This window comes from Trachypithecus francoisi, unplaced genomic scaffold (genome assembly GCF_009764315.1).
Source record: "Trachypithecus francoisi isolate TF-2019V2 unplaced genomic scaffold, Tfra_2.0 Lachesis_group10, whole genome shotgun sequence".
Classification (NCBI taxonomy): domain Eukaryota; kingdom Metazoa; phylum Chordata; class Mammalia; order Primates; family Cercopithecidae; genus Trachypithecus; species Trachypithecus francoisi.
The window spans coordinates 123,883,099-123,898,352 of record NW_022681455.1 but is presented as its reverse complement, the minus strand read 5'-3'; the positions used below and the strand labels follow the sequence as shown (position 1 = coordinate 123,898,352).

Here is a 15,254-nt window from a genome sequence, read left to right as displayed (position 1 = left end):
AGTCCTAGGTTAAAAGTCTCATGCTCTAAGCCATTTAAATTGGTTCCATTCTTTGGCACTATTTTTATAAAAACATAGATTATAATAATCCATATTACGATAGTTCCTAGGAAGTTTGTTTGTTCCTGACCTTATATTTATAAAGGAAAGGATGTGAAAGAAAACCCATCCATCGTCTGATCTTAACTGATGTTTTTCATTTGCATTTATTTCCTCCAAAGACTACAACAGCAAAAATAAAGTTCCCTCAACACCATTTCAATTCTCCTAAAATATGTTGATTGATTTAGGGCTCTGTGATGAAGAGAATGTTTTCCTATTTTTAGAAAAAAACCTTACTTCTAAATGACAATTAACCTAATGAAATTTAAAAACACAACAGTCACTATTCTCCAAAGTCACTGTGTTTTCTAAGGAAAACAAAGTTTACTTTTAAGGGAGGAAAATCATATCTAAAAGCTACAAACAGTGGCCTGCAGAAAATATATGAATTAAAATTAGATGCTCAAAGCAGTCATTGAAAGTAAGCTATTTTCCAGTCGTTGCCTGTTCACAAGCACTTGCAAATTAAAAAAAAAAAACAAAACTTAGCCTATTTTGACAGGAATATATGTTGAACCAACTTTAGTTTGATGCTAACGAATGCTTCTTTTAAGTGGAAAATATAAGTCATTTGTATTTTATCCTAAATCTAGAGGCAATGTAGCACTGGGGAAGACAATTCCAGAAACCTGGGGAGACAAATTCAAACTCTGGTTCTGTGACTTCAGGCAGGTTACTTAACCCCTCTCTAGGGTGGTTCTCTTTTCTTGATAGTACAGTCATGGTCCTGTGAGCATTTGCCTGATAGGGTTGAGCGATTTAAGGAGATAATAGCTTTTAGTGCTTGGGACACTGCCTGGAACACAAAAAGTTCTGCGGTCTTATGGGAAATGCTGATTTCACATCAATGGCACTACAAATCCCAAAGGCTTTTCTGTATTTCTTGGAATCCCTGAACTCCTTACTAAGGCAGTTTTCCAAGGAAGGGGATTGAAAGTCTCACCAGGCCACCACCACATTCGCTCTGATGTGAGACTCAAATTCCATAATTGCCAATAGGGTGGCACATTGTTGAGTCTTAATGCACACAGGTCCAATGAACAAATAGTTCTGCAAAAATATACCTCCCTTTTTGACCAAGGTGTATATTTTTTCGCATAATGAGAAACACAAACACATTGCTCCAGAAAATAACTGCATGTCTCTGTATGACTTCCAGTAGCAACTTTAGTAAGTTAGGGGAGAGTGAACCAAACACTGGGAGGATTCAAGGCCAGGCTATTTGTTCATCTTAATGAGCATTAATTAAAGGTCTTATTCAAAGGAAAAAAGTGGAAGATGAAAGAAAAAAAAAAACCAACCTGTCAATGACTCTATGGATTCTATAGAAATAAGCTATGATTGTTAGGGTCATTAGCAGGCACTCTGACATTCAACTATAAAGCGTTATTCATGAACACAGAACGGGAAAAATTGTACCCTCCATTTAAATAAAATCAACCACCTAACAGATATAATTCACAAAGTGATCATTTTTAAAAATAGAAAATTGAATTTCAAATCAGCATTTTAATGGCCCACTAATCCAAATATTAAATTGATAATCAGGTCTGAGTTATTTGCGTAAGTAGCTGGAAATATTCTTATAATTCTATAACCATCTATGAAATGTCAGAAAATTCACATGTTCAGAAATTATTGTCCCAAGAAGAATCTTAGACTGTCAGTGCCAGAGGGGACTTCAGACACGATCTAAATCAGTGGTTCTCAACTGTGGCAGGGCGGGGCAGAATGTCCCTGCTTGGAACATTTTTCTGGAGACATTTTTAGTCGTTGCAGCTAGGGAAGGAGTGCTGCTGGTATCTAATGGGTAGAGCCAGAGATGCATTAAACATCCTTTTATAAGCACAGGACAGCCTCCTACAACATAATTATCTGCCCCAAATGTCTATAGTTCTGAGACTGAAAAACCCTAATCTGGATCAACATTTTTCACTTTACAAAACAGAGAAGCCAAAACCAGGACTTTTCGGTGGACAAATAGTTAGCTGTGAACTTAAACAGGACTAGATTTCAGGGATTCTGGTACTATTTTATTTCTATGCTAGGGTTTCCCTTAGCTCCTTTATTCCTGCCTACCAACCCACGTATCCTCAATCTATCATTCAGGATTTGCTAAATGCCTACTATGTGTTTAGCACTGGGAATATATCAGTGAACAAGATAAACAGTTTTTCTCTTGTGTGTTTATAGCATGGTGGGAAAAGTGGGTATTAGGTAATAATACTGCAAAGAATTATCATTGTGATAAGCGCTTCATGAGAGCACACAATAAGGGGAACTCAATTTGCTCTGACATTCTCTTGTTTTGAAGCCAACTCTCCTAATGCAATACTTGACCATGTATTTAAATATCCCTAAAAGAGAATCTGAGTAACAGGCATGGGTCTTGACAGGTTATCCCTATGTGGAGGGGACCTTGTTACAATGTTGGAGGCAAGAGTAATGGTCCCCATTCACTGGCGACTCACCCTGCACTAGGCACTGTATTAAGTGCTCTTCTTATATTTAATCCTTACAGCACTAAGGGACAGGCACTATTATCATCGTAATCTCCAGTTTACGAGATCTCCATATTTGGAATGAGTAGCTTGGCTTAGGGACATGCCATGGTCTATCAGAGCTGAGTTAAACTTTGAGGAAAGTGATTCATGTTGACATGCTTATTCAATGAGGGTCACCTTTGTGCTGTAGCAGAGCTGGGGATGGTATCAGAGTATCACTGGTGATTTGGTGATTAGTCCCTACCTTTGAAGAACTAGCGAGGAAAGTAAAGGTCATTTGAAGCAAGCAGCTGAGCATGAGCAGTGTGATCAATTGCCATATTTAAGATAAAATAACATGGCAAAGACCTGAGTACTTGAGGCTCAGAGGTATGTTCTTAGACTGCTGTCTAAAATGTTAGCCACTAGCTACATGTGTCTATTAAAATTAAGTAAGATTCAAAATCCCAGTTATTTGGTCACACCAGCCACCTCTCAAGTCCTCAGCAGCCAGATGTGGTCAGTGCTTATACTGGATGTGCAGATAGAGAACATTTACACAATCACAGCAAGTTCTAGTGGATGGCTGTGCCTCATGGTAGCATCCAGGAGTAAAAAATTCCTAGTTGCCATGCCTAGGGTGACGTTCTCCTGCTCATAATTTGGGACCGTAGGCTAACTCTGGCTCAGGCTGATGGGTGAGGAAGGGAGTTAAGGGCTTGCTCAGACTTAAGACCCATGCACAACAGAGCTACAATCCACCACTCAGACAACCTTGGAATGAGAAGGGTCTTTAGGGATTAAACTTCTGCCTCCATTTCATCAAGCAACTAAAGACTTATATTGCAAACTTTAATAATATATGCCCACCCCAATCCCCTTTTAAGACAGTAATTCCCCTCCCATAAATGTATTCCTTGGAGATGATTAGGAATGTGCACAAAGTTGAGGATGCTCAGTGGAATTATATTTATAATTGTGGATAAACTGGACCCCCACTAAATGCCCCACTAAAAACACCTATAGAACAGATTAATGCATAACGTTTTAGTTTTTTTTTTTTTTTTTCCTCAAGATGGAGTCTTGCTCTGTCACCCAGGCTGGAGTGCAGTGATGCAATCTGGGCTCACTGCAACCTCCGCCTCCCAGGTTCAAGCAATTCTCCTGCCTCAGCCTCGTGAGTAGCTGGGATTACAGGCGCCTGCTACCATGCCTGGCTAATTTTTGTATTTTTAGTAGAGACGGGGTTTCACCATGTTGGTCAGGCTGGTCTCGAACTCCTGACCTCGTGGTCTGCCTGCCTCTGCCTCCCAAAGTGCTGGGATTACAGGTGTGAGCCACCGCGCATGGCCACAACCTTTAAGTACAATGTTGTACAGGTCATTTTGACTTGGAAATGTGTTGAAGCATATTAATTTAAAAAGCAGGTTGAGGCCGGGCATGGTAGCTCATGCCTGTAATCCCAGCCCTTTGAGAGGCTGAGGCAGGTGGATCACCTGAGGTCGAGAGTTCGAGACCAGCCTGACCTACAAGGAGAAACCCCGTTTCTACTAAAAAAAAAAGAAAAACAAAAACAAAAATTACCCAGGCATGGTGGCGCATGCCTGTAATCCCAGCTACTTGGGAGGCTGAGGCAGGAGAATCGCTTGAACCTGAAAAGCAGAGGTTGCGGTGAGCCAAGATCGCTCCATTACACTTTAGCCTGGGCAATAAGAGCAAAACTCCGTCTCAAAAAAAAAAAAACAAAAAAAAAAAGCAGGTTGAAAAAACAATGCGTATATTATGATCTTATTTTGTGAGCATATTATACATATGTGCATAAAGGAAGGTATAGAGATCTATAAAGGATTTAATGTGTTGGTGACTCATCTGGCTGGCAGAGTAAGAATGAGTGTTTTTTGTTTTTTTTTTTTAAACTTATCTGCATTTTCATATCCTTTCTCAGTGAACAAGTGTGCTGTTCGAGGCTATTCTCCAAACTAAGGACTGGCAACACGGGGGTTTGTTCAGTCCCTCTGTGGTCACCCAAAGCAAATTGGGGGCTCTGATTCAGTCAGTGGTGCCTCCATCCCCGTGCAGTTTCTTCTGGATGCTCTGATCTTTCCACACAATCCCTTCCTCTTCCCCAGTGTCCACACTGGCTCATTAGAAAAAGAAACAGAGCAGAATTAATAGCATCTGCATGGTTCTGTCTTCACCAGTGGGCTGTTGTGGGGGTTAAGAACTTGTCATCTTTTAATCAGTACATTAATAAACTATTAATAGCTTCATATAAAATCATCTAAAGTGCACTCCCTGTTTCAGAAACATTTTTCCTTATTTCTTCTGTCTGAAACCAAATGGAATGGTATCCTTGCCAATATCTTATGTGTTATTCTGTGGCATGTTTGAGAATAAAGCATCTAGAATAGGGCTGTCCAATAGAGCTTTCTACGTTGATGGAAACATTTCATATCTACACTGTGCAGTATGTATGTACTGCATATACTAGTCACCAGCTACATGTAGCTGATGATTTGAAATATGGCCAGCATGGTGATAAGGTTTGGCTCTGTGTCTCCACCCAAATCTCACCTCGAATTTTAATCCCCATGTGTCAGGGGAAGGGCCTGGTGGGAGAGGAATGGATCATAGGGGCAGTTTCCCCAGCTGTTCTCATGATAGTGAGTGAGTTCGCACAAGGTCTGATGGTGTAAAAGTGTCCTGCAGTTCCCCCGGTTCTCTCTCTCTCCTGCTTTACTGCGGTAAGATGTGCCTTGTTTCCCCTTCAACTTCTGCCATGATTGTAAGTTTTCTAAGGCCTCCCCAACCACATAGAACTGTGAGTCAATGAAACCTTTTTTCTTTTTGTATTACCTAATCTCAGGTATGTCTTTATAGAGGTATGAAAACAGACTAATGCATATGGTTCATGAACTAAAGTTTTAATTTTAATTAATTTAAGGGTAAATTTAAGTAACCACAGGTGACTAGTGCCTACCTTACTGGACAGTGCAGGTTTGGAACCTGAATTGAGCTTCTACATACAAGCGTAAAGAGTCCTCTTTATGGCCACAAAGTGTAAACTTTATTCTGGCTCAGAAATATTCTGAATTACGGGTAGTTTACGGGTAGTCATTTGCTTCAGTCTTGCTGCAATCCATGAAGCTCTAAGTAACTCTGAAACATTCGTCAAGATAACTTGAATATATTGGAAAGACAAATGGGTCTTTTAAAAAGAGAAAAAAAGATAGTGCCAAGTAAGAAGATGGGATGTACGAACATCTTTGAGCGGTGTTATTATATCCAGCATTAATGGGAAGGGATGGACTGTAAAGTGAGACTGATGATAGAATTCAGGATTCAAGACATGTTCAAGTGATTTGTCAGACCCTGAACTGACCTCATCCTTTTCAGTACACATTGCTTCCTAAACTTGATAAGCCCTCAACTCCCCTGATAGCGAAATGTCGCAGAGGGATACCACAGGACAGACTTCATACCGACCAACCTCAAGGCATCAGATTTGGGTTTTATCTGCATCTGTCCCCAGTAAGTCCCTCTCCTTTCCCTCGAGTGAAAACTGGAGGAGTGTTGTTACTGTCTGGTCATGTCTCTACATGCTGGTGTGATGCTGGCTTTGGAATAACCAGGGATGTGCCTGTTTTGTTCCCTGGGTCTGGGATGGCATGTTCTAAGTCATAAGAGGCAGGAAGCAGACTCTGATAGGAACCCCAGTGTGGCAGAATGAAGGACAACAAGATGGATGTTAGGAAGGTAACAGGGCAGGTAAAAAGGGCACAACTTCAGTTTGGGCAGATTTACGTTTGTTCCCTAAAGAAAGAGGCCCAGAAGATAGGGAGAGTCAGGGATCTTTGGCTGTGTATTCCATAGTTTTCAAAGCATCTTTCGTATAGTTTGCCAAATTTTGCAAATAAAAATACAGAATGCCCCAGTAAAATTAGAATTTCAGATAAACAAATAGAAATTCTTTAGTATTAATATGTCCAGTGCAATAGTTGGGATGTACTTATTCTAAAACACTAGACATTATTTCTCTGAAATTTCATAATGGAGTCTTGTATATTATCTGGCAAGTCTATTCAAGGAACACCATTCCCAAGAGATCTCGCCTTAATAAAAAGAGATCCATGGTTAACTACGCACTAGAAATGCTGCTTACTCTATCATGCTCTCAGAGATTCCCTAAGATAATAGCATATTTCAAAGCTCTCATGGGTTCCACAGCAAATATTCCAATTCTCTTTAACACAATACTTTCCAAATTTTGAGAACATAGAGCCCAGCAATACAGTAGTTTAAATGTCACCCCCAGGGTCAGACTGCCTGAGTTCAAACGCTGGATTCACAACCAGCAGACTGTATGACCAGGCACAAGTTATAACTAAAGATTCTGGCTGGGCATATGTAAGTGGTATAGTCATGGCACCAGTCTCACAGGCTTAATGTGAGAATTACATGAATCCATATAAGCCTGGTACAGCGTAACTGCTTTGTGAACATTAGTTTTAATAGTCACATTAGTGCCAAGTACCTTTCCCAGCAAGGGCCAATAACATCCAAGCAAAACAATGCATGCAATTTGGGACACGTTAACAGTAGACTAAGGTGGGGTGGGGAGAGTGTTGGCTTGGTTCAGCATCAAATAAATCCCTTTGACTTCAGCTCATTATACTTGACGAAATGAGAATTTTTAGTGCAGTAGAATGTTCAGTAGATCAAATCCTCTGATGAAACTATCCACATTCAGAAGGAAGCTATTTAGCCTTCTTTGTTTTCTTTTTTTGTTGTTTGTTTTTTGTTTTTGTCTACTATTTTGTTTGTTAGGGCTGTTATGACAAAGTACTATAGATTGGGTGGCTTAAGCAACAGAAATTGATTGTCTCACAGTGATGGAGGCTGAGAACCTAAGATCAAGGTGCTTCTGAGGTCTGTGAGGAGGAATGTGTTCCAGGCCTGTCTCCTAGCTTCTCATGGATTTTTCTTGTTTGTTTGTTTTGCATTTTTTGGCAGTTTTGGACTTATAGATGTATCATCTTGATTTCTGCTGTTATTCTCGTTTTCGGCTTTTTTTTTTTCTTTTTTGAGACAGTCTCTGTCTGTCACCTAGGCTGAAGTGCAATGGCGTGATCTCAGCTCACTGCCACCTCCGTCTCTGGGGTTCAAGCAATTCTTGTTCATCGGCCTCCCGAGTAGCTGGAATTACAAGCATGCACCACCACTCCTGGCTAAATTTTTCATAGTTTTAGTAGAGATGGGGTTTCACCATGTTGCCCAGGCTGGTCTTGAATGCCTGACCTCAAGTGATCTGCCTGCCTCGGCCTCCCAAAGTGCTGGGATTACAGGCATGAGCCACCATACCCGGCCATCTGCTTTTATTTTCATGTGGAGTTCTCTCTGGGTGTGAATCTGTCTCCATATTTCTCTTTTTTATAGGCACCAGTCATATTATACTAGGGTCTACTCAAACGACCTCAGTTTAACATGATTACCTCTGTAAAGATCCTATGTCCAAGTAAGGTCGGTCACACATGTCCACTACCTATCTCACCATGCAGGATTACAATAAATCGTAAATAACAGAGTGCAGAGGGACAGATTTTGAGAAAGTTGATAGCATTATAAAATGGCAAGGTAAACATTAAATTTCACGTACTGATCTGCACTGGTAAAGGTATTCAAACCTTTGCAAGAAAGATGCCAGGAAACTGTTAATCTTCCTGCAATTCTGCCTGAATACATACAGCTTGGGACTCCATGCCTCACAAAGACAAAGAGGTTCTGGGGAAATGGGAGAGGCATGCCTGCAAAAGAGCATGCTATTTGCAGTGTCACTAAATCCCCTGATGGCATATAGGAAATTGGAGACAGAAACAAGGAAATGAGGATAGAGACACAGGTATTTCAAAATTTACTGTGCACTTATCTCATGTCAGCCATCGTGCTAGGCACAGAACTTGCCAAATCTTCATCGGAAAGATTATTTATGGGCAGTCTATTTTAATAGAATGAGTAACCTAATTAGAAAAACTTTTGATATGGTTTGGATCCGTGTCCCCACCCAAATCTCATGTTCAATTATAATCTCCCATGTTAGAGGTGGGGCCTGGTGGGAGGTGACTGGATCATGGGGGTGCATCCTCCATTAATGGTTTAGCACCATCCCTTTGGTGCTGTTCTCATGACAGAGTTCTCACAAGATCTGGTCGTTTAAAACTGCCCCACTCTCTCGCCCTGTTTCTGCCATATTCTGCCAGGAAGATGTGCCTGCTTCCCCCTTGCCTTCTGCCATGACTATAAGTTTCCTGAGGCCTCCCCAGAAGCAGAAGCCACCATGCTTCCTGTACAGCCTGCAGAACCATGAGCCAATTCAACCTCTTTTCTTTATAAATTATCCAGTATCAGGTATTTCTTTATAGCAATGTGAGAATGGCCTAATACAGCTTCCCTCAAAAAAAGGAGGGGGCCGGGTAAAAAGACTGATGGGGAGGTTGAATGGTTGAATAGAGGAGAAAAGGACAGCGATGACGGAAGAGGGCCAAGGCAAAACTTTGTCAATTTTGTCATTTTCATTGATGCTGGATCTGTTCTCTCCGTTTTTGGAAAGCTAGTAAGAAGGGTCACTGATGGTGAAAAGTTTGGTCAAATCAGGAAACATGCACATGCCTACATCTCCCATACCTCTCATCTACACTGTTACCAGATAACATTACGGACTCTTGTACTTTCCATTTTACTCCATCAATAAGCATTTAAAATTTAGATATATTATAGGGATGGGTGCTTAGAAATACTTTTTGTAAGGGAATCTGTTCAGGATGTTCCAAAGCAGAATCTCTTGTTCCTCACTAAAATATCTTCGAAGAATTGTGTTCAAAATTCCAACAATTTTAAGTCCTAAGACTGACAGATAGCTATCAGGAAAATCTCAGAGACTGATGGAGGGGAATTGGGGGAAAATGTATTGGTGAGCTTCTCACGCTTTGTCTTATGAAACAGAGTAGTATCTTTGACTAGAAAACTGGTAGCTTCTCCTCTGTGGTCGTCTTCCAGTTTGGGAACCCTGAGTCTCTATCAGTCAAGCAAACACTCTGAAACATCCTGATCTCTCACCATCCCTGGCCTCATACGTCCAGAGAATGACAGTAGCTTTGAGAAAACAAGTAGGGCGGGAGTCTGAGAAAATGATCACATTTTTTTCTTTCTAGAGGAAAAATCAAAGCAAAAACTAATTAAGGCAGTTTTGAAACCTGTGTGTATTTTAGAAGGTTTTATTGTCATATGTTAAGACACATTATAAAACTAGGAGTGTTGGAACATTGTGGCATTTTTGCAAAATTTAATATATGAGATGGTCCCAAAGTAAACTGTTGTATGTATTAGAGCTTAATGTCACATGAAGGCTATGTGACAAAACCAGAAAAAGAATAAGTATTTAAAATAAAATAAAATAAAATAACATTTGGAAGGAAAACCAACCTGAAGGGTAAAAACTTGAAATGGGACTTTACATTAAACCATACATCAAAAGTAAATTCTAGATGGACTGAAGAATCAAATGTGAATATAAAGCCATAAAAACTTAGAAAAATATATGTAATGTGACTTTGATTTTGGAACTGGCCAAGATTGTTAATTGTATAAACAAGGGAACAAACATAAGGAAAAAAGTGGTATTGTGTCTGACTAAAGATTTAAAAATGTAGTATTTCAAAACATCAAATCAAATTAATTCAAATAACAAGCTGGCATTAAAAAAGGCAACAAACATATGACAGGCAAGAGATTAATATCCACAATAAGTAGTGAGCCTTTACGAATCAATAGAGAAGCCATTAACACCCAAATAGGAAAAGGGAAGAGGGCTTGAACAGGCAGCTGCTTCACAAGACATGGAGAAAGAAAAAAAAATACCTTACCACTGTTTTTTAAATGGCAAAAAACAAACAAACAAAAAAAAAAACACAGTACCTTATTTTCATCAATAAAAGTGACACATTTAAGAAAGCTTGGCTGGGTGTGGTGGCTCACGCCTTAATCCCGCACTTTGGGAGGCCAAGGCAGGCAGATCATGAGGTCAAGACATTGAGACCATCCTGGCCAACATGGTGAAACTCTGTCTCTACTAAAAATACAAAAATTAGCTTGGTGTGTTGGCACATGCCTGTAGTCCCAGCTACTCAGGAGGTTGAGGCAGAAGAATCGCTTCAACCCAGGAGGTGGAGGTTGAGGTGAGTCAAGATCCCACCACCGCACTCCAGCCTGGTGACAGAGTGAGACTCCATCTCAAAAAAAAGAAACCTTAGCGCTTAATGCCGGCAAGCGTAAGGTAAACAAGGACTGTCACATATCACAGGTGGTCATAACCTATGTTATTTAGTGTTATTTCTTTGCAAAAATTTTTGACAATTATGTTTTAATTGTCGAAGGAATTTAGTTTTAGTTTTTCAATACAAATTTCAACTTCCAAGCATCGAGGCTAAGAAATTAGATAACTGTGGACTCATGTCTGTGGACCTGAATGGTCCTCACAGAATTGTTTAAAGTAATTAAAGACTGGTGGGAAACAGAATAACCAAAACTAGGGGAAAGTTTCAATAAATTGAGAGTCCATGAGATGTTTTCTTACGTGGACATTAAATATCATGGTTTGGGAGAACTTTATGAAGAGAACATTCCCAGAAAATAAAGCGTAATTTAAAAAAGCAGAATACAATTTGAACATATAGTTTAATCTTACATATGAATATATATGAATGAGTGTAGATATAGATGTGAATATATATTTAATTATACTCATATGGATAGAAAAAAAAAAACAGAAGTAAAAACACCAATATGTAATCAGAAGCTATCTCTGAGTGGGAAATTACAAGCTCTTTTTATTTATTTATTTATTTTACTAACAATAGTGAGCATTACTTTTATAATCAGAATAAGTTAATTTGAAAATGAAATACTGGAGTCAGCATTTTGGAAAAGTTAGATAAAGTTGACTCTGTCATTTTGTATCCATTCATGAAATAGCTACTATTAGCATTTGGGCTAAGGAAGGGCAGAGGCATTTGGCGAACTGCTTCTGCTGGAAAGAAGGCTATAGACATATGTATGTGTGTGTGTGTATGTATATGTGTGTGTGTGTATATACATACACACACACATACATATGTGTATATACACACACATATATACATATATACACATCCATTAAAAATATATATACACACACATATACACCATCTTTATGTCCATGAGTATTCATTGTTTAGGTTCCACTTATAAGTGAGAACATGTGGTATTTGGTTTTCTGTTTGTGCATTAATTCACTTAGGATAATAGCCCCTGGCTACATCCATGTTGCTGCAAAGCATGTGATTTTATTTTTTTTTTTGTGGCGGCACGGTATTCCATGATACATATGTACCACATTTTCTTAAATCCAGTCCACCACTGATGGGCACCTAGGTTGATTCTGTGCCTTTGCTACTGTGTGTAGTCCAGTTGAGCTATTTGAAAATGGGAACCAGAAGGAGGGAGAATAATTTAAAAAACAGGATAATTAAAATAAAAAGCAATGAAAAAATGAGATTTGGCTTAAATGGAATTGATAGGAGAGCTTTGGGAGAGGAGAGAAAGGGGCTTGATAACGTGGAACATAGAAAGATTTGGCAAAACATCCACATGCACCCAGCCCAGTAATAAAATCAACATGGGAGCCTAGGCTACTGCAACTTGTAACACTTTTTTTTTTTTTTTTTTTGAGACAGAGTCTCGCTCTGTTGTCCAGGCTGGCATGCCATGGCACAATCTCAGCTCACTGCAACTTCTGCTGCTTCCCAGGTTCAAGAGATTTTCCTGCCTCAGCCTACCAAGTAACTGGAATTACAGGTGTGCACCACCATGCCCAGCTAATTTTTGTATTTTTAGTAGAGACGGGGTTTCACCATGTTGGCTAGGCTGGTCTCGAACTCCTGACCTCAAATGATCCACCTGCCTCAGCTTCCCAAAGTTCTGGGATTAGAGGCATGAGCCACCATGCCCGGCATTTTTTTTTTTAAATACTACTACATTTCACTTACAGACAAGAATCTAAGACCAACTCGAAGTCTACAAAGTAAATAGCAGGGAAGTACCATTGCAAATATGTTTGCCAATATTCATAAACCTTTGTGGGATTACTAAAACACTAGGAGAAATCTGCCATGTTTCCTTGTAGAGTATGTTTATTTTCATGTAACTTCCAACTTCTCAAAAAGTAAAAATGCAGCAAATAGAGGCATTTTTATATATAAAATCCAATTGCTTCTCTCCTAGAATCTTAGCCAGCTAATTGTGAGGTGCAAGAGGCGACTGCTGTAATTTTTGAAATATTTGGGAGATTCGCAACACTGCAAATATGACTCTGTGAATGGCAGTAATACGTTTGTCCCTGCTTCACAGTAATGCTAAAAACATCTCATTCTGCAAAAGCTACATGATGCCCAATGGGCGTTTTTGGAAAAATCTGAATTGGAAAATGGTATTTTATCAACACAGAGTTAAAAGTGAACTTCAAAAGACACAAGTTAGTGTAAACATGAGATGCTCTCTCATAACCATACCTGAACATATTAAATATGGAAATGGGGCAGGTAAAAGCACAATCTGTATTCCCTCTGAACTGCCGTCCCAATCACATAAATGAATCAAATGGCATGTCAATGGAAGCTGGCTCAGAAAGTCTGTGTTCCTCACATTTTCTTGAAGTTTAAATGTTTCTGAGATAAGAAAAATCTGTTCTTGGAAGGAAAGGAGGGAGGAATCAAGAGGTTAATTGTCTCTAACCTTGGATGGCTTTGGAGATGTGCTGAGTTTTACCCCTCTCTCATCTTAGCCCAGTTCCTCTTCCTGTCTGAGCTGAGAGGTCCTCAAAGTCCGTGTCTGCTTAAGCCTCTTCTCCCCACTGCTCTGTGCTGCTTAAACACCATGTTAGAGATTTACATAAAAATAGTCAGGTCTGGTATTTCACACCTCATTATACCACAGCAGCACTTGGTTATGAACTTACAGTATCAAGAATTGACTCCCATAATGTCAGGGATCAGCTGCTGCAAAGTGATTTGCTGGATATCCTGTCTTGCCCAAACTACTGTTTAAAATATGGTCACCAACTACAAACTGTCAGCATCACTGCCCGCTGCTAATGGCAAAATGCTTTCTGACTGAGGATGTTCCCATCTTTCCACAAACAATGCACATCTCCACTTTCATTATTTCTACTTTCAAAAAATGGTCCTTAGAGCTAACTGCTCTTTTGCCTTGGATTTCCTGAGGCCCTCCAGCCTCTCCCACCACTGTTGATTCCAGGCTACTCTTCTCTCTCCTGCGTCCTATAGAGCAATTGTGCTGAAGCCCTTCAGTTGCTCTTCTCTTTCCACCATTCCTCCAAGAAAAGGAGAATTAAGGTGACCTGGAGTCTCCATTTGCTCGTTCTGCCTTCTCTTCTGAATTCTAGGTCTCTAATTTCTATTTGGAGGTCAAACTGGCACCCATGTGTACTTTTAAGCGATCTTGGAAACTAGCCTTACCTCCATCTTTTTTTTTCTTTTTTTGAGGCAGAGTCTTGCTCTGTCTCCCAGGCTGGAGTGCAGTGGCGCTATCTTGGCTCACTGCAAGCTCCATCTCCTGGGTTCACTCCATTCTCCTGCCTCAGCCTCCCAAGTAGCTGGGACTACAGGCACCTGTCACCATGCCCAGCTAATTTTTTGTATTTTTTTTTTTTTTTTTTGGTAGAGATGGGGTTTCACCATGTTGGCCAGAATCTACCTCCATCTTTTTAACTTATGCATATGTCACTGATATTTGCTTCTTATCCTTTCTCCCCTTCTTGGCTGAAATCACCAATTCCAGGTCTCATCACCCCTACCCTCTACCCCCTGCCCACTCCTCTCATTTGTGGCCATTACATCTTCCACAACCAACCGTCGTTCCTCAGCACAGAACTTAGCACCCTGCTCTGCAGTCCCCTCCCTCAAATGCCCAGTGCCTTTCAGTAGATGTTAAAAGGTTTTGCATAATAAGAAGTGTGCTGTGGTCGAAAGCAAATTAGAAAGGAAGAGTTAATCTCATAACTATCCTCTTGCTGCAACAAATCTTAGAATATCCATCATCTATCATCTACTTTGCATTTTGAATCTTCAAGACAGGCAAGGGTGGGCATTGTTTTTGCCATCAGAATCCTTTTTGTATTGTGGAACATCTTGGCAGATCAGTTGTAAGGGTTTACTCTACTGAGATGTCCCCACTTGACATTTGGAGGGACTTACTGGACTTGGCCATTTTCCCTTGAGCCTCTAGTCCTCCTTCTTTAGGGATTCCTAAATTCCTACAGGCCAACCCCGTAGCCTATATTTTACTTTTTTTTCTTTTCCTGCTTCTACTTATCTCCCACATGCACTCTTTCTGTGATCAGAGCCCGGACTGGGCTGACGGCTCAGTGCTCAGGGCAGAGAGTGTGCTGACCAACTGCAAGGTTTTGGAGCCAGGCTGCCTGGATTCAGTCTCCAGTTCTGCTGTGGTTTTACCTGGGCATCCTGTGGCAAACAGTGAAACTCTCTGAGCATTAGTGTTTTTATCTGTAAGATAAGAATAATGTCCACTTTGTGAGGGCATGACATTAGCTAGCATGCA

The 15,254-nt window shown here is 40.1% G+C and overlaps 1 protein-coding gene across 2 annotated transcripts in view; it reads right to left on the bottom strand.

Moving 5' to 3' along the window:
- The window catches only part of CDH13 (cadherin 13), a 1,187,477-nt gene that overhangs the window by 624,147 nt on the left and 548,076 nt on the right, over positions 1–15,254 (bottom strand). The window lies entirely within an intron of this gene.